Source organism: Rattus norvegicus, chromosome 9, assembly GCF_036323735.1.
Source record: "Rattus norvegicus strain BN/NHsdMcwi chromosome 9, GRCr8, whole genome shotgun sequence".
Taxonomy (NCBI): Eukaryota; Metazoa; Chordata; class Mammalia; order Rodentia; family Muridae; genus Rattus; species Rattus norvegicus.
In genome coordinates, this window is record NC_086027.1 from 70,189,661 (window position 1) to 70,214,870 (window position 25,210).

Here is a 25,210-nt window from a genome sequence, read left to right on the forward strand (position 1 = left end):
TTACTTGTGATTCCATAAGGAAAAAGATTTAAGCATTGGCAGTCTACGTTGTATTATACAGTTTACCTTGGAGCCCTTTCAATGATTCGATGTTAATGCAAAGCAGTCCAGATTTCTAGGAGGAAAAATATTGTGTGTAGTTCATCTGTTTGTTTTAAATGGTCTCTCTAAACAAAACCTATCCTTTACTCTGAGCTATCATGTCAGAGGGCATGAATGTGCTAATTTATACATCACAAGAACGGGAAGGGGAGAGGGAGGGTCAGATGAGACAGCTTCTTTATCTCTTCAGAGAAAGTGCAGCCGAAAGTCACTGTTCCTCACTGAGGATCCTTGCAGGCCCCAGGAAGGACCAGAGCATGTTTTTGAGCTAATGTCCTTGGGGAAGTACAAACATAACTGGGATTGCCATTTAAACCGCAGATGGTCATGTTGTCTGTCTGTGTGTGGCTAGCTATTAACTGCTCTCTCTCTCTCTCTCTCTCTCTCTCTCTCTCTCTCTCTCTCTCTCTCTCTTTCTCTCTTTCTCCCCCTTCTTCACTCCCCTCCCCTCCCCTCCCCTCCCCTCTCCCTCTCCCTCTCCTAGAAGAGTTTGTTCTGCTATTCAACAAGTAAAGTTCCTTCCTCCAAAACTCCCTCCTATTTTGAGAGAAGAGTTGGGGTGCTAAGGAGAGTGTGTGTAGCAGCTGCTGGTGAGCTGTAAGTTCCACTGAAAGAGAGGCCCACAGTTGCCCTCCAGGGATACATTCATATTCAGAGCCTCAGTCTCGTGTGATTCGAGGAAGAACTCAGTATCCTAAGCTTTAAAATTGTACTTTTTATCAGAAAGAAAATCCATATTTAAATCTCATTTATATTTAATGATACAAAATCTTAAAGAACAATCAATCCGAAGGGTTTTTTTTTTTTTTTTTTGATGGCCTGGTAGTGAAGGGCAAAATGGAAGACAAATAAAAGACATGTTTCCATAATTGTTCCTTCAGTCCCACAAAGGACATCAGACATGGCCCACACCAGGGGACAGTGAGGAGCAGCAAACACAAGTAATCATTTTAGCAAAGGTAATTGTTCAGGCACGTCTCCTATTTGTGTAACCAGCTCATTCAGGTCCCAGCTCACAGATTACCCCTGTCTCTCCTGGACGAGCATGCTCACACAACGCCTCTACTGTCACGGTCATATAGCGCTAATGTTTTTTGCAGTCATTATTTCAATATGTTTTTTTCACATTTGTTTGTTTGCTTGTGTGCTGTCTTCTCACCCCCATCAGGAAGGAAATTACCTAAGAGCAGAAGGGCTTATCTGCTTCCCCAGACATATCCCAAGTGTCTAGAACACAGCTCAGTGGGACTTTCCCTGGCATTTGAGCCCGGATTCTCAAAATGAAAAACTTCAGTCTTTTGTCTATAATTAATATAACACAGATAAAAACACGAAACAAAATGGGCAAGGGGTGAAGCTTGTAAACAATAGGATTTATGACAAATAAATGATATAATAATAATAAATATAAAAATAGCTGAAGGACCCATCTCTTCGGCAACAATGAAAATTCAAAAGTGAGTTTCAGATAAAATAGACATGCTCAGAACAACTGACATGAACTAGATTAAAGCTGCCTATGAGACAAATTTTCCTTAGCTAAAAAGTAACAGGAATGAAATATTTTAAACAAAAATTTTATGTGTAAAATTTGACCCTGGACAATTATACTGAGGAGAATGAGAGTCATAAGGGGAAACTCATAATAGCAGAAGAGATAATAGGCAACATTTGATATGTTTGTGGGAGAAAGCTGATGGGTAAATTGAATCTTCATCATAAAATTTCAAAATTGATTTTGAAAACAATTTTGGTTAAATGAAACTGGAAAAAAAGAGTGGAAATTGTTTAAGTGCTTTATATAGAAAAACTGATCAAATAATAAAATTGGCTTAATATAATTTGATTCAAAAATACCTTCTTGGCCACAGTGATATAATTATGATTAAAATGACCATGTTTATAAATGAAGATTTTATATATTTTTTTGTGGCCAAAGTGGTATGATAACAATTCCTACAATCGGGCTACATGGACAGCTGTAGAGCAAGGTACACAATAAAGCACTCATTTGGGGACTAAAAGCAATTATGTAACATGCTAAGAATAAAAGATGCCATTCTACATGCATCATGGGTAGCTTCCTATGAAGCAGGATGGTACTCTCCAGTTTTCAACCCTGGGCAACTCGCCTCCTCCTCTTGGTCTTCTACATGTTCAAAGGGGGTTTTAATTACAGATTTAGACCAATTTCTACCATACATACCTGGAAAAAAATATGAGTTACTGAGGATGGTAGCAAAAGTATTGAGTCATGGGAGCTCAGGGGCTAACCTCTGAGATGTTGATATTTAAGGACTAAGAAGGCGATAACTCTCTTGGAAAAGGGACAAAGAAATAACAGTCTAGGAGAGTGCAATGTGAGAGACCTTGAAGACCTGAGCATATTTGAAAGGAACAAGAAAATGCCATTGGGAAATAATGTCAAGAGCAAAAAGAAAACTCCTGGGTCTGGCGAGAGGGCCAGTTTTAAAATGGAGACAATGGCCATGGGCCACACAGGAGGAGAGGGTCAACAACAAGAGAATACTGGCAAGTCTCTTGGCCAACTTTTTCCTAGTTTCCTGGTAACTAATATTGCTCTTGAGTATCTGCAGGCAATAGAGTGAATTTATTGTCTTTCCAACCCTTCAGTGGGGCACAGATGAGACATGAGGGTGACCATAGACTGCTACTACATTTCTGATGTGATTCTACTTTTTTATTCTTCCTCTGCTTCTCTTTAATTATTGTCTTCTGTTCTAGCTTTTCACTTCGACTTCTCTTATGATTGCACCCAGTGGCTTTGCACATCTGGGAGATGTCTAGAAGTTTAAATATCTACACCAGCTCAGGGGAATAAGGGACCACGCCTTAAAGTCAAGGAAAAGATGAATGGGAGGGTTTGGGGAGGACAGCCTTAGAAAAGATTTCTTAGAAAAGAAATCAATAGCATCCACTGCTAAAAAAGATGACTATGCAGAAAGTTAGGACTCTCTCTCTCTCTCCCTCTCTCTCTCTCTCTCTGTATGCGTGTGTATGTGTGTATGTATATGTGTATGTGTGTGTATGTGTGTATGTATATGTGTATGTGTGTGTATGTATGTGTGTATGTGTGTGTATGTCTGTATGTAGGTGTGTATATGTATGTGTGTATGTATGTGTGTTGTGTGTGTATGTATGTGTGTATATGTATGTGTGTATGTGTGTATATGTATGTGTGTATGTGTGTATGTATATGTGTGTATGTGTGTATGTATATGTGTATGTGTGTATGTGTATATGGTGTATGTATGTGTGTATGTATATGTGTATATGTGTATGTGTATATGTGTGTATGCATGTATGTGTGTATATGTGTATATGTGTGTGTATGTGTGTATGTATGTGTGTATGTGTGTGTATATATGTGTGTATATATGTATGTGTGTATGTATGTGTGTGTATGTGTGTGTATATATGTATGTGTGTATGTATGTGTGTGTATGTGTGTATGTGTGTGATTGCATCAAATGACTACAAGTTAAAATTCTTTTAAAGACCCATAATTTTAATCTCCCATTTTTAAACAGCAGAAATTTAATGACATGTATTTTTAAGGAATTTTTACTCCCAAAGGCTAAGGAAAGGATCCACTTTCTAGTGCTTTGGGCATCTCTTGCTTGTGTCCTCCATGATCCACACTCTGCCTTTGTCTTCATACTCTCCCCTATGTGACTCTCAAATTTTCCTTTCTCTCGCTTATTTGGAGCTCAACCAGAAATTCCAGGATGATTGTATCTAGAAGGTTCTATGGATTACAGTAGGAACATATTATCTTGATCAAGTATTTATATTCAACTATGTATAAAAGGTAAAGAAAATGGTATAGATCTGATGCAGAAAGGCAGGCTTGGAGCATGGTCAGAAGGATAAATAGGATCATTAAAAAGAGACAAAGGCCAGGTTGGAAGTGTTTCCTAGCCCCAAACTACAGGATTCTCCAAAAGATTTCATTAGCCAGGATGCAAGAAAGAAGCAGCTAGACAGTGGGAATAACTCAGCAGAGGCTGCTTGTAGGTGGTCTTGACAGAGGGTTCTGCAGATGAATGATTTGCCCCAGAGCTTAAGAAGTGTGTGTGTGTGTGTGTGTGTGTGTGTGTGTGTGTTGTGTTGTGTGATAATACACAGTGAGTATCTTGTAGATTGTAAACCATGTAATGAGATAGAGTTTGTATTCAGTCTCATAACATTTCCCTGTGTATTAGTCTCATAGTCCAGCTGTATACTGTCTATCCAACTCTACATTTCTTCCTGTCCTTTCCTAAGTGTCTCATAAATAAAACTTAGGCAAAATCTCCATTCCAGTAAATAGATTTTTTCCTTCTTCTTTTATTAAATGACAGATGCCTGCAGTAACCATAGGTCTAGAATAAAATGCTTACTGATAAACACTTCCGTTGGCTCCGGAATACCTGGTAGCAGATAATGAAAGGAAAACAAAAAACAAAAACAAAACCCACCATCACCACTACCACCACCACTGCCACCAAAAACCAAAACACTGTTGTGACCTGGGATAGCTCAAAAGTCAAGTCTCTAGGTCATATTTCTGAGGTACCATTCACCAGCTGTCTTTCTCCAGAGAGCATGCTGCAGAAAGAAGCCAGCAAAGATTACCCAAGCCACCAGCTCTGTGGTTTTTAACATTCGCAAATTCCCTGCCTTTTCTCATTTTTCTTTTGAAAGTGACAGAATTCTCTCATTAAACAAAAATGTATCTTGAAGAGATAAATGTGAAGTCGTCAGGGTTGAGGTGCAGGAGGGGTATGCCCTCAGACACCCCTCCAGCTCCCACTGCTTTTCTCTCCTTTGCTGGTTCTTGGCCACCTCTAGTGAGAAGTAACTGCTCTGGGTAAGCTTGGCTATGGCTTGGGAACATTGAGAACAGGAGTAGCCCGGGGGAAGTTTAATGTCTCCTTCATGGAGAGTCTGACTCAGACGAGGCTCCATAAATTAACTTTACTACTGAAATAAAAGAATCACTAAATATTTACATTATGAATGACTTTAAATAATATCTAGGCCAAGACTATTCTTTTTGGGGAATATTCAGTTGTTACAAACGGAAGTACAATTGTTCCTTCCAACAAGAACATGTAAGTTCTCTCTACTCTCTATGAACCGTGGCAAGAACAACATTTAAAAACGTATCTGATGTAGAAGTTTCCAGAATAAATTGTTCTGTTTTCATGAGTGTTGACATCTTACCATTTTTGAGAATGCTCACAGGCCCAATTAAGGCCTCAGAAGAAAGGGTAAGTGTCAGGCTGGTCTTCGTGTTATACTAATGGCCTCATCTTGATCAAGCTACTTTGTAAAGAACATCTGCCTCCTGCCCCCTCCCCACCCCTTCAAGATTTTTCCTTCCCTTGCCAAATGTCTTTGCTCTTAGTCAAAAATATGTTCTCCCTGCCTGGTAAACCTATTTATTTCTTAACCACATGACATGCCCAAGATAGCACAACTCCACAAGATCAGTTTTCCTTCACTACAATTGAAAATTTCCCCTGCTTGAATAAGCTTGCACACATTAAAAGTTTTAAATAGTAGATTGAGGATTGCAAGTAGGTGTTAGTAGAGCAGTCTTTTTAAATGCAGCAAGTACAAGGGTATTAGACTCGCCTGAAGTAGAAATAGTTCTCTACCTTGAAATTGCAGGTAAAGATTCAATGCATTTACATGCAAGTTGTATTATTTGAAAGGGGGAACTTCATGAAGTCTCTACTTAAAAATCAACAAGTACTTAGTTTCTCCTATGTGTAATACATTTATACCAGTCACAAATCTGTGTGTGTGAGGGAGAGAGCAAGGGTGGGGGTGGGGATGGGGGGAAGGGTGGGGAGGAGCTAAAAATGAAGCTACTTAAACAATGTCTATTCTTAAGGAAATGGTCACATGATTGGAAGGTTGAGTCAATGAACGATAATGCAACACACAGAAGTATCTTAAGATGGATTTTCCACTCAATTTTAATTTTTAATATTACTTTTGTTATATAAATGTTCAAACATAGAGAAAAACTAGAGACAATAGTAACATGGAATCTTTATAACCATCACCTAATTTAAAAACATTGACATTTTGTCACACACTTAAAATCCAAGTTTGTTTTTCTATTGTTCTTTTTTCAAGATTTAGGGTAAGGTTTTATTTGTTGGGGGTGTTCATATTTTGAGATTGTAATTACAATAAGTGTTCCTCCCTTCCCTTTCCTTTCTCCAAACCCTCTCACATACTCCTCTCCAATCTCCCTTAAATTGATTTTTTTCATCAAATTGTTATTGCATTCATATAAGTATTCAAATATACATATATTCCCAAATATAACCTGTTGGGCAACATATTATGTGTATGCATGTTCTCAGGGCTGACCATTTGGCACATAATATCCAATTGGTGTCCTTTCCCCTGGGGAGGGCAGCCTCTCCTGCTCCCCGTTCTGCTCGGTTGTCTGTAGTTCTCTATGTAGAGCTGAGGCCTCAAAATCTAGCCTCTATGTAGTTGGGCATGTTTGTTGGTGTCCCCTTTGTTCAGCCCATATTTGGGTGGTCATGTTGATGAGATTTTTATGGGTATAGCTTCTGATGTTACTAGGAGATTCAATCTCACAGCCGGCTCTCTCCTCTGGCTCTTTCAAACTTTATGCCTCCTCTTCTGCAATGTCCCCTGATCCTGAAGAATGGGAGTGCTACATAGATGTATCAGGGCCAAAGGTCCCTGAGCTAGAACCGGCCTGAATGCTCTCTCCCTGAAGAATAGCTTTCATGGTACCAGATGGCACCATCCAAGCTTCCACAGGGAAGGGGCAGTCAACAGTTCCACCCAGCTATCATGCCTATAAACCATATCAATGGCTAGCATGGCACAATAATCCTAAAAATACAATAGTGTCATACTAGCCCTACAGATGTAGAAAGTGGCACAAATATCTTAGCAGTAATCAAAAGCTCTCCAATTGAAATTAAGACCCTGTCAATAAGAACAATACCATGACCAGTAATGGAAACTCCACTAACTAATCAGTGCTAGTGAAATCATGAAGGAGAATCTACAATCACTAATTTACTAAACAAGCATCTAACAACAATCTATAAACATTTGTCCTTATACAGACAAATAAGTGTAATCCCTGTCCTTCTTCCTTCTTGTCCCCTCTTTGAAACAGAGGCTATTACAGAAAAACAGAACCAATCAAAATTTAGAGTTGTGGAGCCCAGTCCCATCTACAATGGATCCATCTACAAAGCACCCTCACACCTAAGATATAATTATGAAGACTGAAAATATAACATGTAGGAGGAGCATGGTGGTCATCAGTGAGAACAGAAAGAGGAGAAGACAGCAGGGCAGCAGGGCAAAAGGTAATCCAGATGTCATTGTCATGAGTTCAAGCCTGAGCTATTAGAAAATGAAGTTCATGATCAGAAAATCAGGGTGAGGGTGGCAATGAAAACATCAGAGGATAGGTGTGGATTCTGACAATCAAAAAGAAATGGAAGACTTAGGTCTTAACCCATCCTAAGAATAAATCTTGCACCATTTTCATATACTGCCTTGTTTGAAAATGGAAGAGATCCTCAAAGAAACAAAAATAGACAAAAAGAGGAAGGAGCAAAGGATTAGGAGAGGAGCTGAGGGTTAAGGGAAGAGAGCTCCAAAGAAAACACAAGACCATCTACTTCTGCAAAGGTGAGGATGACAAGCACAGATCTTATTGGAGGTGGCAACTAACAGGTCACTGAGAAATGAGGGTTTAATGGAGTCATTTCAAAATGTGGTGGTGGAAGGGATCCCTTACCATACTGCTTCTATTCATTCTCTCCACTATTCCATAATTTGAGCTTCTAGTGGTCCCAACCTGACATTTTGGCTTGTCCCTATGCATCATTTCAGTTCCATCTGCTAAGGACTTTCTCGTGTCCTTAGGTAGTTCTGATCCAAAAATCACAAAGAAAAATTCAGTAGCTATATAGATACCCAACTTGGCTTGACAGAGGCATCTCAGGTTGCTGGCCAACCCATGGATTAGTTGATGGCTTGGAGTCAGTACCTCTTCTGAGCAGATCAGTAACCCAAGTCATGGCACTTATCACCTACGTAAGATTGCCTCTTTAGCAGAAGTTGGGATAAGGTTAGCAGCAAAACAGACAAACACAATGCAGTACGTCTACAGGACACCCTGTGCTGTCAAAGCATAAGGATCCAAAGTCTAAAGGGCTCCCAGAATTTCGAACGGTGCCTACCACAGGAGAAGAGATCCTTTTCCCCACTATTGAATTTGTTGACCTGTCAGCATAAATAGCATTGCATTTGCTTAGCACTTTACACTTCTCAAAGTGCCTTTGCAAAATGTTAGTCTCAGGACAGAAGGGTATATGTAAACATACCCTATAGTTGAAAAACCTTATAAGCAGTGTTTTATGCAAATCAACAAATGAAATTAATTATATGATAACTATGTCTAACTAATATCCTCCAATAGTTGCAGTCTTTGGTGCTTAACAAACAGTAATACATATCAAACTTTCTAGTTCTGGATTTCAGTGATTCTTTTGGCATGTTAGCAGGAGGTCTATGGCTACTATTACTGTGGAGACCAAATGATTTGCCACCCAAATTCCATCACCAACATTACTATTAAGCTATAAGTATTGATGTCCCTTCCTCCTGATTTGGTACTCAAAAAGTAGTACTGAATCTGAGAAACCTCAGCTTCACGCATGATACACAAATACAATTTAAAGCATGGTTTGCTTGTTGGAGTCCAAAGCAACAATGAGAAAATTGAAGTATGGTGAACTAATTGAGATTCCTGGGCTAATTGGAAACACGTACATATCTTTTCACTCTCAATCTAGGGCTGTTATATAATGTGATGTTAGAATATAGATCAAGCAGAATGGAAGAAACGAGTTGTAACCTATGATCTGCCTCCCTCTTCATTTCACTAAATCTTCTTGTTCTCCATCCAATTATTGACAACAGAAATATGTTTTTGATTTCTCCTGGTCGGGGTTTGAACAAAAATGCCTGCCATAGACTCATATATTTGAATGATTAGTCCTCAGGTGGCGAAACTGTTTGGGAAGGATTAGAAGATGTGGCTTTGCTGGAGGAGGTGTGTCACTGGGAACAGGTTTTGTGCTTTCAAAAGTCTACAGCATTTTCAATTAGACTCTCTCTCTCTCTCTCTCTCTCTCTCTCTCTCTCTCTCTCTCTCTCTCTCTGTGTGTGTGTGTGTTTATGTTCCCACCATGAAGTTCCCCACCATGATGGTTATGGACTCAACTCTAGAATCTTTTTTTTTTTTTTTGAGCTGGGGACCGAACCCAGGGCCTTGCGCTTGCTAGGCAAGTGCTCTACCACTGAGCTAAATCCCCAGCCCCTCTAGGGCATTCTTAACAGACTTGTCAGAGTAACAATTTGAAATAAAAATCGTATCTCATCTTATGACCTACACCAAGTTCTTTACTGTCTCCAAGTTTTATTTGGAATAAAATCTAGCACCACATCCAGCTGAACATGATTGTGGAAACTCTTCCCCTCTCTACTGGCAGCCTCAGGCTGCCTGACAATTCCTGAGAGGTATTTGCCTTGAAACCAGCATCTTAGGTCTTCCATCTGCCTGGAATGTACTTGCCAGCTCCCTACCTGTCTAGTTCCTTCCCAGCCTCCAAATCTCACCCTCGTGGGGTATTATCCAGGAGAAGACCACCCAATTATGTACCCAATCTCTTCCTCCAATTTTCTCAGCTATGCTTTCATTTCTTTTTTTAAGACATAAAAAACCCCTGTGTTTTAAAATGTATGTCACTATCTACTGTTTTCTTTTATTACAATGTAGCCCCAATGAGAGAAAAGTGAGAATCTCATTTGTATTATTTATCACTATAGCCTGAGGGCCAAGCTCAGAACCTGGCGCAAAGCTCATCTTGTCAGATCTGCTGCCAACATAGCTCTTAAATGCATACTCTTTGCTGTTTCACTATTACTCTCCAAGCCTAAACTTGTGCTCTCTCTTCTTAAGACTAATGTAAAAGCCTTCCAGTTGGTTGTCCTATATCAACTCAGCCCAATACTGAGTCAACATTCGTCAATGGAATAAAGAAGCACATCATTGTGGGACTAATCAGAGCAACCAAAGGATAGATATCCAGTATGTACAAGCAAAGCCAGACAAAATCCCAGCATGAGGGTAGGCTGCATGAAATTCTACCATTAGCTGAGGCTATGGCCATTTGATAGCTGCTGGGAGAGAGGAAGTTAGTTCTCTTGAGTGATATGACCCCTGGTAGGGTCACCACACTCCAGGTCAAGCCCCACTCCTAGGACTAAGTAGTCGGGCAACACAAATTTGACTCCATGGCCAGGATAGGAGGAGGAAAGAAAACCCCAAGTTGCTAGGTAGTTGACCGTAGAGAAGGTAGGTTCAAGAAGTTTCAGGGGAGATAGAATCAAAACACATTGCATGAAATTCTCAAAGAATTAATAAAGTGATTAAAAGAATAAAACCTAAAGAAAAGAAAACAAAAAACCAACAACAACAAAACAACAACAGCAAAAGATAGCAAGTCAGACCTTGCAGGGAAATTGCCTTGCTTTTCCAAAGTACTAAAAGAACTTCAAACAATTCTCAGCAGTGCAGGCTACTCATCGGGGCTGGGGGAATGAGAAGCATCTTATGCATCCAGGCTCACGCACAATACAGGTGAAGGGCAGCATGGAAAACAGACAGCGTTCAGTTTTTCCATCAGTGAGCTACTATCTTAGTCTTAGCCCTAGAGCTGCTGGGCTCCAAATGAGGTGGCATATAAAAAAGCCCAGTGTCTGAACCGTGAACATGTTTACATGGTTTCAATTTTAAAAGCCTCCAAGATTCTTGTGCTGTTTCTGACTACCTCAGAATAAAACAGTCTGGATACTTTCCTTTAATGTCTACTATGAGGTTAGGTGTATTGTAGAGTCCAAACAGAAAATTAGAGCATTGTTAGAGACAGCTCAACTACTCCTTTGAATTAAGATTGAGGTTATGAGGGCCAGAGAGATGGTTCAGTGGTTAAGAGCACTGACTGCTCTTCCAGGGGTCCTGAGTTCCATTCCCAGCAGCCACTTACATGGTGACTTACAACATGGGATCCGATGCCCTTTTCTGGTGTGTCTGAAGACAGCTACAGTGTATTCATAGAAATAACATAAATTTCAAAATTAAAACGCTTTTTTAAAAGTTCAATCTCTTAAAAAAAAGGAGAGAGAATAAGGTTATAATAGCTCCTCCTTCTGCTTTTCATCATCAGACCCAGAAATGGAATCTCAGCTAAGAAGTGGGAGAGGGGAACAGAGGGCGTGTGTTCATCCGTGACAGGATGCCACTTTAATTATGCCAGGCCTAGTCTACAGTCTTCACATGAATCACACTGATTGCACGGCACCCTGGGCATTACCCATCACATACTCTCACTCTGAGTGAAAATGCATGTGCATATGGACCACGGCAGCTGGTTGTGCTGGGGGCTGTGGGTGCTTGAAGCCTGATGCATCTAAGGCAAGAGGCACCTGCTTTTTGACTTGTGTGAAGTGACTTGGAGGGAAAAATCATCCTGAGGTGACAGAAGTAATTATGAAAGTTTGTCTGGAACTGACAAAAAAAATGCATTCTACTGGCATGAACCAAATAAGACTGTTCTTCTCTGAATTGGCACCAGGCAAGAGCCCCGGGTTAAAAATCCAACAGAAATGGCAGTAGATGTTATCTTATTCCAATAGCTCAGTACCTCCACTCTGTGCCTCCCCACCTCCCAAGTCAGTTCAACACACTTCTGTGACACAGCCTTGGGCAGAGGAAATAATCCAGAAGTCACCAGTGAATTTCACTGTGGGTCTCCCCTCACCCCCCTCAAATCTGTAGGCTGGTGTTGTCCTGAAATCCATCCTAGTACCAAAACCTCAGAGCTTAATCCACTAAGTCAGTCTGGCTTTGAGGCCCAGAAAAAATGGGATTTCTATAAAATGTTCACTTTAGAGAGAGATTTGCTCCCTTCACGGCTCCTTTTGTGCGTCACACGCCATTAACTCACAAAACCCTGCCTCTGGACGGAGGCGGGGACTCCAGCTGGTTATGCATACGGGGCAAACTCCCACACTTGCTATGTCTCTTAATGAGGTTCTATTGGATTCACTGGAGCAGAGGGTCTTGATATTGCGTCAACACCACAAAACACACCAGTCCACTCACTCCTCTGCCTCCTCTGAGCATCATAATTTGACACATTGAGGAAAAAAAGGGGGAGACCCCATTGTAGCTCTGACTCCCAAATGTACACACCAAACTAGAAGCATCGCTTTCATCTCTAGGAATTTAACCATGTGCACAAATCCCCAAAAGAACCGCAGAAAGACTGATTCATTGCTAGTCTCTCTTTCCCGACTTGGGGAATGTGGCTGTTATTTTCTTTCACAACCAACGTCATTCATTTCCCAGCATTCCTCATCTTCCCTGCACTGACCCTCCGGTAGACTGTACCACCTGAGCCATCTTGCCATGCAGTCTGCTGGGGGAAGTCCAGACAGAAGGTCAGTGTTGAGAACAGAGAGGCCATGTACTCTTTCTTCTCTTCCTCTGAGCTTTACTCTTTTCTTCCTGGAATAACTGTGCCCTTCTGTGACTAAGAGCACAGACGGGGTAAATCCCTCCTCCCCGGTTCTACTTCTACTTGGCCAATTTTCCACCGTGCCTTTCCTTGCTTCTTTATCCCTAGGCATGCCTCCTTACTAGCCAGTGGGTAACTCATTATCCTTAAATGTCCCCTTGTTCTCTCTTTGCATACATCGTAGTTCTTCCATTGACAGGTCTTATTCTAAGTCATCTGCACGCTTTGCCTTCTGCTGTTGCAAGGAGGACCACCCGTGGCTGCCACGGAGCCCATCTTTGCCTTAGGACATCCAGTTTTGATGCTTAGGAAAAACATCTGTCTTCTATCACTTTTCCTTCTGGCATGGCTTATCCTTTACCCTGGCTCTAATAAACTATTTCTGTATTTTCATGATCATGTAGCTTTGGTAAATAACAGAAGAACCTAAACAAGTATGTATCTTATGATCTCAAAAGATCATGGACCATCTGACCAGGATCCCAGGGTTTAGAACTTGAACCCTACCTTTTTTAAAAATAATTCCCCTTGACCAAAACCTAATCTTGAAAAACTGTCAAATAGTCTGCTGCTGGCTAAAAACTCCCCAATTTGCTCATCTAGTGAGATGTATAAATAGTACATACTTTTTGTTCCTGCTATGTTCAATTAATATTGATTGTGCATTGCAAAAATAGTAATTTTCTAGGACGAGCCTGTTCTGATTCTTATCATATCCCTGTTGTTGTTTTCAATGAATTTTTATAGCTTTTAACCCACTTCCTAGCATCAGGGATGTAAGTCATCTTATTACTTTGTAGCATGGCAACTGTTTCCCCGTGATACCTACTTGTTTTGTTTTTGTTTTTGTTTTTTTCCCAGGGACCACATCATACCTGCTGTTTGGCCAGTCAATGGTAAATCACTACAGTCTAATTGATCCATGGCCACTGACTTTACTGAAGTATGCTGCGTGATAAGCAAGCTGTTGGTCGTCCATACTTTGAGGCTCAACTACTCCATCATTGAGTCATCCCAGGGGCAGTTCCTAGCCAATCAACAAGACTTGCCATCTCCCAAAATGCACTGTTAAGTTTTATGCCAACCAACTACTGCCTTTGTAACTGGATTAATCGAAAAGCATCAAAAACTAACTAATTTCTACCTATGATCAACAGGAGACTCTGTTCAGACAGCCATTGACTAGTCAGTATCCTCCTTCCTTTAGCAACGGACTCAACTTTTTGTTGCAATTATCGAGTGCTGATACTTTCCCTGGACTATAAAATAAAACCTCTTAGGCAATCTAAGAAGAGAAGTCATAGGAGTGATCTTTAGAGCCACAACAAGTCTCTTATTTAGTAGTGACACAGCAGAAGCATCTCTGGGGAAGGCAGAATCAAGGTGACCTGCCATCACTGCTGCCATTTCTCAGGGTGAAGGATCACATCAGGAAACAAGACAGAGAAATGACAAATAAATATTGGAATTCTCACACTGTTTTCCAAGAACTCATTGCCTAGAAAGGTCAAAAGAGTCAACTTCCAAACCCTTACAACCAAAACAACATTTAGTATGGTGGTTGTACCTACGCTGACCAAAATACAGGATCGGTTGTCAACATCAACCTTTTATCAACTGCTTACCACCCTAGCCACATTTCTGTGTGTGTTCTAGATTTTTCCTCATTAATATTCACAGTACCCTGTCCTATTTAGAAGGAGATCTCGCAGAGATGTAACAGGATCAAGTATGTTGCTGAGCTTTGTGAACAGCAAGCCAATTGTGCTGGTTAGATTTCTGTCAGCTGGGAACAAGCCACAGTCAAGCGCAAACAGGAACATAGGCTGAGAAAATGTCTCATTGTTGGTCTGTGGAGAAGTCTTTGGAGCATTTCCTTGATTGATAACTGATAGAGGATGGTCTAGTGCACTGGTGCCACATGGCAAGGTTGTTCCGAGTGCTATAAGAAAGCAAGTTGAGCAAGCCATGGGGAACAAGCCAGTAAGCAGCACTCCTCCATGGCTTCCGCATCAGTTCCTGCCTCCAGGTTCCTGCCTTGACTTTCTGCCCTGACTTTCCTTCCTGTTAGCCTGAAAGCTGTACAATGAAACAAATCCTTTCCTTTCCTTCCCAGGGGGTTTTTGGTCATGGCTTGTATCACAACAGAAAAGCAAACATGACCTCAAACAGGAACCAACATTCTTAGCCATCGCTACAGTGGCCTTCAAAAGCTCTCTATCCAATACCCATTGAAAAATGATTGAGGATTCACTTCCAGACACATATTTTATTTTCCAACTATATATAGTATTATAATTATATATATAATATACCATATTATATAAATAATAAAATGAAAGATTTAAAAGATGAGATAAAGATGAGCTAGACAACATGTTCAATATATTGATGAATTTGTAATCAAATGAATAAGTTTCATCTCCTGAAGCCAATCCTAACCCTGGAGTCTTACAAATACTCCTAAATAGGCTTACCTTCCATGACACTGGATGCAGTAATAACTGACTGTCAAACGACCTTGGCTGTTGGCAGGCTTATGTCCTACCCTCAAGGTTAACTTCTTCCTGCCACCAATGTAAAGTGACTTGATAACCAATACTGTCAGGTTGGGTCTTGTGTGGGAAACAGGGCTCTGATGAGAAATCATCTGTGTCCTTGTATGTGTTCCGTTTTTGCTGTCTGAAGACACTTTCTCATGGAAACTGGAGCCCAATATAAGCAGTTGGGTGAGGGCTGCCTGTGTGGGAGATGGTCACGGAGGCAGAGGCTGACAGTGGAAGATGGGAAAGGAATCCTGAGAGTAACAGGAATGTCAACGAACAAGCAGCTATGATTTGTCATTGCAACCTGGCTACTTTGAAGAAAACTCGAGGAGGGGGTGCTCTCCTCCACACAGTAACCAGACTTTCAGAACAAGGAATGCACACACTAGATGAAGACACCCTTTGTCTGTGCTGATGATCACTGCGATGTGCAAATTGACAGCTGAAGTCTGTGGTGCTCATAATCATTCTGCCTCACCAAGATGAGTTCCTTTGAGTTTTCTCAGGAGCCTCTTGACTTCTGTCTCCTCCTGGCTCACAAGAGTGACAAGTTACAAGTGTCCCAGTGAATAAGGTCAAGAGCAATGGAGAGAGGTTTTTTCCTGCCCCAACCTCATATCCTTCATGTATGATTTCATGCTGGGGCATGACAGCTAGAGCCCAAGTGGGTGTAGCATGGAGTTGTGCTTTAAAAGTGGTCTTCACTGTGGTGTGGTGAAGTAGCCCAGAGACCACAGCTGTGGCTTCTGTCCTCCTTGATCCCCCTTGATCTTTCTCTGGCTGATTGCAAAGGCAGAGTCCCTGGACTCTCAGATGTGGAGATATACTGAAAGCACTTCAGTCCCTCCTTTTCAATCTGTCCCTGGCCATCACAGCTACTGCTCCCACCCCTCCTCCAGTCCGCTGGCACCAGGAACTCTTCAGAAAGCAGGTCTGACCTCTGTGCGTTTGCAAACACTTTCTGAGATCAAGCCCAGTCTCTCCTTTCTCTTCTCTCCATCTCTTCCTCCTCCTCCCCTTCATTGACAAGTATTAAAAAGCAGAAACCCCTCCTTTCCCCTCAGGTGATTAATGTACTTTGGTCCTCTGCAAGCACAAAGTACTGTTCCTTCAGGCCACAGGATTTGATAAAGAAATGAATCTTTGAGATTATTAATTCCCTGGGCTGAGATTTTGTTTAATAACTGTTCTGTCAGTGATAGATCTGAAGAGGTAGGAGTGTGTGTGTGTGTGTGTGTGTGTGTGTGTGTGTGTGACAGAGAAGCAGAGAAAGACACACACACAGAGACAGAGAGAGAGAGAGAGAGAGAGAGAGAGAGAGAGAGAGAGAGAGCGAGTTTTATTCCATCTGCGAGATGTGGCAGGCAGGCTGGCATTGCAAATCTCGTCTTTATCCACAGCTGAGAACAGTGACAAATCACTGCTGTCCCCCACCCTATTTCATCTTCCCACCTGACCATCTGTACTATCTGATTAGGCCCCCACCAACCAATCCCAGCACATGATTTGGGAAATATTTCCTTTCTAGCATTCTGGAGAACAATCTCTTGCTGAGGGAAAAATACATTATAAAATAAATGGAAAAGCATCAATCAGGTGGGGAAGTGGGAATGTTTTTATTTAAATGGGACTGAAGACAGTAGTTTACTTTTTTTTTTCTTCCTAAGATAACTAAACAGAGCAGGGAAGGCTGTTACCTTTTCTCCTCGGGTTGAGGTTTTATGAAGCCAGATATGTCATTGGGTAAGTGCCAGTGAGGCAGGGTGGTCAGTAAATACCTTGTCCAATTTTGGTGTGATTTGGATCAAAGTATAAAAGTGATTTATTGTTTACAGACAGTGCCTGCCCTCCCCTCCAACAGACAATGGACACTTTTCAGGCAAGGAAGTCTTCCCCCCCTATTAACATGCATTTACACTTACGCCTGCAGGCCTCACCTAGGGTTTGCAATGGCTGGCAAGTGTTTATACCAGAGATAAAGCACACCTACTTTCTCAGTCCTCCTGTGTGGAAGAGTCCACGGAGAAAGTCCTGCTCACTGAGGCCTTGAAACAGTTCTCTCTCTTCAACTGTTTCACATGGCACAGCCTTCTGCATAAACCAGACACACACACACACACACACACACACACACACACACACACACCCTTCACCAATCCTCAAAGATAAAGAAATAGACTCATAGGCCCTCACACTCAATCCAGATGTAAATAACTCACTGGATGAATGAGAGAAGTCATTTCCAGGCTGTGAAAGTAATTCACAGCCTCACCTCTTCCTAATGGGGCCATGTGGCCTGGTGCTGTCATGTCAGCCAGCCACAGCTGCAACCTGACAACACATGCAAAACCCATCACCCTGTCCTGGAGGGCTCCGCTCCCACCCCGCCCACCTCTGTCTTTGGACTGAGGGTAAAGAGCCCTCGATGTTCTAGATGATTCGCTGCTCACCGGAATGCTCCAACAGAGCTCCATGAAATTTGCTTTCTCATGAGTTAATAACAAAAAAGCAACCATGTTATAATTCTGTTTTTTTCCTTCTTAGTTAAAGGCGGGAAATTCCATATTAATTATGTACTACATATTAACCCTAACTGGCCCCAGACAAAGTGCTGAGGGATTCTGGATTGATCAGCAAGTGCCCTCCTCTCTCAGGACCTGTCGCCTTCTGGTCTGCTTCATTCTATTCTCAGCCCCGAGCTCCCTAACAGGCAGGCACACACATACACAACAGGGAGTCATTCTCAGAAACACCCAGTTCACCTCTCACTCCAAACACCTGCTTCTGTCAGATGGTCCCTGGAGTGACCCCTCCAACAACACTTACAGCCAGACACTGCTTGATTCTAACTCTTTAACCCTTACAGTTTCCAAACGTCAGGCCACTGGGCTTCCCATCCTAGGTTACCTGAAATCCATCCAGACTGTCCAGTGTTCTAGTTTTTGTGAGTCTTGACTTCAGCACTTACCTTTCTCAGACTAAAAGAAATGTTTTTCTATTATTATTATTATTATTATTATTATTATTATTATTATTATTATTTACTTCCTTGTCTCCTGGATGCTCTCAGCATCACCTGAGTCTGCAGTTACACCTGTGCACAAACATTTCATCCAAAAATATTTCCTCAGGTGGAGCTGGTGCTGGGAAATATTAGCTACACATGGAGGAAGGATTTCTAGCGACTTCTATGAAAGATCCTGGAAGAACAAATTTGGAAGTAGGAAGGAGTTTGAAAAAAGCTCTCACACACACATCCTAGCCCCTTTTCTGTCAAAAAGACACCAGCATTTGCAGTTCCACTTCTTATCTTGGAGTCAGGTATTATGACGTAAGTAAGGTCTTGTGTGGGTGAGCATGGAAGTGGATAAGGGAGGCGCTCACAGAGAGGCTGTGATGTGAGTGTGAGGCATCCCTCTAGATGTCACACCACAGTGGCTTCCCTGTACCCAGGTGTCTGCCCTGCAACCAACTCAGACCTTAGTTCAGGTTTACTGGGCTGTACTGTCTCTGGACTTCTGCCACGAACCAAGTCCCTCCCTCTCTCTTCACATTCTGTTTCCGGCATATTCGATCACTTCTCCGGTTCCCCAATGCCTCTCCTTTCCCTTCCTTAATCCTGCCTTTGAAAAGCAGTCACATAGCACAGTCCCTTCTTGCCAACACACACGGGGAAAATTAAATATTTGAGAAGCCTTCGCTCGTGACATCAGTCCAAAGGGTACCAATAAGCTGTCCAGGGCCACCCCTCCATAAACGCAGCCGCTCTGGAGGCACCTATGCCTGGTAACCATCTCCCTGGCAACAGAGCTCCCAATGGCCAATGGGCACTGCGTTTGAAGCACTGAGTTTTTTGTTTCCAAAGCGTGTCTGCTGCTTCTGCTTTGATTAATCAACATCACCTCTTTCGGTGTGTGTTTAAGTGAAGTAATAGATGACTGCTTGGGTACAGCTGGATGGCAAAGGCCTTTCAGGAGTCGAGGAGAAAAGGCAAAATAAAATAATAAAAAAAAACGTAATGGATTCTGCAGAAGGGGTTTGAAAACCTCTTATTCCTTGCTACTCACAGACCTGATGCTCCCTCCCTCCCTCCCTCCCCCTCCCTCCCCGTCCCTCCCTCTCTCCCCCCTCCTCTCACTTGCTCACTTAGACAATGTAGTATTCTATCGATACACCCTATTCTCAGTCATCTCCTAGAGATCCTGAGACCTCGGGTTTTCTAGATTTTTGCACTCGGGGGACTGTTTTGAACTTGCCTTTTGTGTTCTGCCTGTGAAGGTTAAAGTGTTTGGGACAGCGCACTTCTCGCGTGCAGGTTTTCCTTTCTCCATCTGCTCTCCACAATCCTTCCATCTGCTTTAGAAATTTCTTAAGATCCCATGACAGCAGGAAGCTGTCCCTGCTCTCTTTACCTCATCTTGGGACTAGAATGCTTGGTGTTTATTTAATACCTGTCCAGGTCCACTCTTGGTGAAGATTCCTCGGACAGAAGCAAAGCTAAAATGCCTAAGTTTCAGAGAGACTATCTCCTCCAATACTTTTGGTAAAGTACAATAACTGAATAGAACCCAGTTCTGTCTTCAATTCATTTATATACAGTTTAACGGTAAGTTTTTTATGTCTAAACTAAATATATCTAGACTTTTATATCTAAACAACCACTCATTGAACAACCAGTCATTGCCTGGTGAGAAAAAACAAAAGACTCATGTTACTGGCTTGGTATGTTATTAACATGAACGAAAGGTGTATTTTCTTATGCTTCATACCTGTTCATTTTAACGACCTTTGATAGCACGACTGACCTTGACTTTTCCATTTGGCTCAAGGAAGAATTTTTAACTGAGAAGCATCTACTAACAGGCAGGCCTTTCACAGAATACTAAAAGTCACCACTAGGTGGCAGAGTAGCACAACATGAAGGAAAAAAAAAAAAAAAAAAAACAAAAAAAACAACCCTCTATCCCAGGGGGCCAACTGCAGGCCTCTGTTAATAGCTTGATTTTCCACTTACAGGCAAGAAAATGCCAGGGAAACTTTTGTTTTCCTCTTTGAGGGAACAAGGAGGGAAAGAGATGGGGGAGGCATCAAGTCCCCAACCACTGTGTGCTGTCTGCTGCCCCTTAGTCACATCTGGACGTTATAAATCATGCATTATTGGAGTCTAGCATTTTCTGATCTCAGCAACAGGCCCCTTCTAAGCAAAAGGGAGCCAGCATGTTCTGTTTAGCTTAAAATTGACTAAAATTGCAAGTGAAAGAAGGAGAGAAAAATCACTGTGACAGCGGGAAGACAGTGATGGGGTTTCGTTGCCTGTACGGGGCAAGCACCCTTGGAATGTGCTCAGTGGCCAGCCCCAGCCTCCAGTTATTCTTGCCCTGTGACTGCTCCTGTTTGCACCTGTTTGTGCTCCACAGACACCAGAACCTATCAGGATCTCACCAGAAAACTCTCTCTCCGACAGCTAATACCTCCACCCCCAATGTCATCACCTGGTATATTTATCACTTTTTAATCTGGGCCATCGTTTGGGGTTCCCCAGACCTTGCTCAGAAATGGTTCATAGCTGCTGTCTTTCAGTAGACTTTACCTGTGGGCTCTAGAGCTGCCCAGTCGTAGGTCAAGGAAGTCTGATGCCTCAATCTGCCCGCATCCTGCATTCCAAGCTCGTGGGCCGTCATACAAAATACCGGCCGATCATTTGCACAAGGACCTGTCCAATCTCATTAGATTTCTCATTTTCAGCATAATACTGTCATGGTGCCGTGCACCAGTGCCTCAGATTAGTGGCTTGTCAGAATGGTGCTCCACTAATGAGCTAATCCAAATAACACTCAAATCCCAAATCAGATTTAAGATGATCCAGTCTGGGTGGAACTGGGGAGGGAGAAATGCTGGCCCCAATGAACAAGCTTTCATTTTCTTTGTGTTGCTTTAAAATAAAATTGAGGGAGTGCTGTCAAAGTCTTGATTTTTTTTTTCTCCTTTGCACGACATTAACCTCCATTGCCCAGTTGGGGATAATAAACAGAAAAGAGTACATCTGTATGGATGGTATAAATTTACCTTAGAGGACTAGACACACACACACACACACACACACACACACACACACACACACACACACACAGGCTTAATATATTCAGCAGATCTGTGTCCTTCACAGCTTCTAGTTTTTCTGATTTTCCCATGAGCTTGGCCTTAAGACCTTGCAGATTTTCAATATGGTGTGTTTCAGTAGTGACCTTGGGATGTAGGGTTAGGTCAGAAAACGTATTTTTAAGCGTATTTGTTTCCTTGTTATCCCTCTGGGTAAAGTTGGGCTCCAGAAATCCCAAAATGCATAATAGCAAAGTTAAGGTCAAGACTTTAAACAAAGGAAATAGAGAAACGGAATGCAGACTTGGAGCAGTCAGTTTGGTTTCAGGTGTTTGTGAAAATGAGGCTCTGGCTTCAAAACTTCAAAATGGTTTCTTAGGCCGGTTTTTTCTCTCTCTCTCTTTAGAATGATAGAAGAAAATGAAGTTTGAATGATGACCTCAATGAGCCAGCACGGAATAACAGCAACCAACTGGCTTCTCCATAGTGCATCCCTCATATTCCATAGTCTGGGTTTTGGTCTTGTTCTTATATGAAGCCTAAAGAATGGGACAGACATGTTAAAGTCAAGTTCAGCCAAGCAGGGCAGCAGCATGCCTTCATGTTTATGTGTGCGCACACACATGTGTATGTTCATGTGTTTGCATATGCACGTGCGTGTGGGTGCACGTGGTAGAAATCTGAAAACAATGTCAAATGTTTCTCCTCAAGTGTTATCTACCCTACTGGACAGAGGGAGGGGACAGGGTCTTTCGCTGGCCTGCAATTTGCCAAGTGGGCTAGGCAGGCTGGCTGGCCAAGGAGCCCCAGAAATCCTCCTCCCCACACCTCTCCTGCACTGGGGTTACAAGTGCCAGCCACTTACTGCAGGCTTTATTCACAAAAAAAAAAAAAAAAAAAAAAAAAAAGAACAAAAACAAAAACAGGGTCTAAGGATTGAATGCGGGGCCTCAAAGGCACATATTTGTCAAAACTCATCGATTCCACACTTCAGATGAGTGAATTTCATTGCGTATAGATTACTCTTCAGTTACTAAACGTCTACATTCCCTTTTGGTTGGGTAAGCCTTTGTATTTGACAGAACTGCCATGAAAGAGAAGTTCAACAGCCAGAGACAGCTGTTTTGTGTCTATTTTGCCTAAATCACTGCCGTTGAACTTGAGGAAAATCAGAATGCCATCCTGGAAAGCCAAAGATAGCTGGGCTAGACAGTAATACCGCCTTGCAAGCACTTTACAAAGAACGGAGTCATCTTCCCAGTCTGCCATTACGGTTTGACAGACGAGCTGTGCCAATTTGTTGTGTAACCCTCATTGACCTTATTGACGTTTTGAAAGACACACTGGAAAGCCCAAGGTAGTTGTTCTAGAGAATAATACCGCCATACCTTTTCACACCTCCACAGCCTTTACTGGGTTCCCTTGTCAAATGCACAGGGTGCTTGAAACTGCCCCAACAGAACAGACTGTCAGGATGTCTGCTCATTTGCTTTTAGCTAAGCACACCCAAGGTGACTAACTACCCCACGTCCTCTCCGTGCTCTACCCAGATCTCAGTAACAATGGTCCCGGAGTCTGTCTCCTCAGCGTCACTCAGAAATGAGGTGCAAATGGATGACCATTTTTTCCTTATGAATGATGACGGTGGGCCCATGGTCTCACCTAGAAAAAAGCACCCCCTAATCCACCAATCACCCCCACCCCCACACCCCACACCTCTCACCCCGGCCAATCTTTTAAAACCACCAGGAGAGACAAAAGAGGCCTGCCACTGCCTCCCTGCCTCCCTGCTGACTCTAATTACCCAGCCGGGAATTTTACAATCCCTCTTCCCTGCCCGCCCCCACCCCTGTTCTAACAACTACAGAACAGTCAGTCTGTAGACTTTTTGGCCCGCTCTTTCTTTTGTATGCCCACTGCTGCCGAGTGGATTGGTCTCCTAATGAGTTCTGACACTAATGGAACTGTGAGACAGCGTGATTATGGAGGTCCTCTCCACATGCAGCTCAGACCCGGCAGGAAATGACCCGAGATTCTGCACCCTTCCACCCCGCAAAGAATTCTGTGGAAGCCATCTTCAGCGGCCAGCTGGATCGCCCCTGACCCCCACCCCCACCCCTTTCTCCATTCAGTTTCCTCTTCCCTCCATCATCCCGCAGGTGGTTGAAAATAAGATTTTATGGCCTGATGCATGGTGGGTTGGTTGACAGCGCTGGAGACCCTCTTTAATTCAGGGGCTCTATGGAGCATGGAGGTGAGATTGGAAATGGGAACTGGGGCCCATAAAAAAACCCAGATTTCCCCAACTTGCTTTTAAAAAGCGATCCAAGGAGGGAAGGAACTAGGGAAGGGACGCTGTTTTCTATTAGATGCTTAACAACGTGTGTAAGTGGAGGTGATTTAAGAAAAAAAAAAACAAAACAAAACAAAAAAAAACATGTGCTTCTGTAATCTCCGTGTTGTGTGCGATACAGGTGTAAGAGACTGGCGCTAACTATTGAACTGTGAGCTAATTATAGCAAGAAACAGCTGTTGTCCTCTAATGAGGATGAGGCTGCCTCAAGACGCTGCTCTGCCCGGAAGCCTGTTGGAGAGCCTGCTTCAGGCTGCTTATCAGGTACAGAATATTCCCTGCCACACACTCGGTCACTGGCCTGTTCGCACATCTACTCCAGCAGGTGATAGGTAATTTTCACCTCACCGTGTCTGGAGAGAAGACTATGTCCCCATTTTATTAACCTCTATGCTCCTTTTATTTTTAGTCCTCAGCAGCATATAATTCCTGACCACCCCCCGCCCCCAGCTGTGAGTTACCAGGAGGGTACCCCCTTTGTCTAACCCCTCTGATTTCTTTCGGTTCACTCCCCATTTTTTCATGTTTCCAGAACAATCGGAGAGTCCCAAGGCTGTCAACTATTTATCATGTGGTGTAGAAGCTCACCAAACCACATTTTCTATTTCTTAGTGCTGTGGTGTTTTCTCCAGCTCTTCAGTGTCATGGAATGTAGAGCATGGGGGGGGGGGGTAATCCGTGAGTGAGTAGAAATTCACAAGTTAGACTCCAATACAAACAAACAGGGGGGTGTTTGTTTAAAATGTTCTTTAATGTTAATAAATCTGATTTTCAGGGGGGATACATGTATTTACAACTCACTAAGCCTCAATAGCTCACCAGGTGGGAAAATGGCAGAACTCTAAATAAGCGAAGGACGCAGGTGCTCTGCTCCATCCCTCAAAGCACAAATGCCTCTTTTTGACCAGATGAAGGGTAGGCAATTTATAGTGACCATTTGTGTCCCACTGTGGATAAAGTATTATTTACTGTGCAATTGAATTAAAAACAAGGGCTTGCTATAGCAACCACCCTAACAAGAGGCTCTATTCACAGGCCGCCTTGGAAGCCCGGGGTCCAGGGGCCCATTAAGCACCTTTTTGAAAGTCCTTGTCGGCAAACCGGTGGCATATGCGTCTTTTATGGCGTGTACAAGGCGGGGCTTGTACAATGAAAGGTCTCTCTACAGACCATGTTGTTTTCAGAAGGGAGGGGGCGTTCCAGCAGCTATGTGTTTCTGTAGTTCGGGATTAGTAGGAATTTAATTGAAAATAAAACACAGAGCAACTGTATTGGCTACTGAGAGGAAGAACAAAGGGTTCTTCATGGAGCCAGGCCTACCACATGGCAGCCTGGGGAGGCTGCTGTCTGCTCATCTGCTCACTCCCAGTCAGGATCCAGAGCCTGGGAATGAGCCACTTGGTCATTACCCATCCTCCATCACTGTTAGTGGCCCAAGTGTT

The 25,210-nt window shown here is 42.6% G+C and overlaps 1 long non-coding RNA gene across 1 annotated transcript in view; it reads left to right on the forward strand.

Annotated features, from left to right (window-relative positions):
• LOC134480374 (uncharacterized) overlaps nucleotides 1–15,131 on the forward strand; it is a 55,951-nt gene extending 40,820 nt beyond the window's left edge. Inside the window, exon 4 of the long non-coding RNA XR_010054795.1 lies at nucleotides 13,632–15,131. This is a non-coding gene — a long non-coding RNA (uncharacterized LOC134480374). The remainder of the gene's footprint in view (nucleotides 1–13,631) is intronic.
• The last annotated feature ends 10,079 nt before the right edge of the window (nucleotides 15,132–25,210 follow it).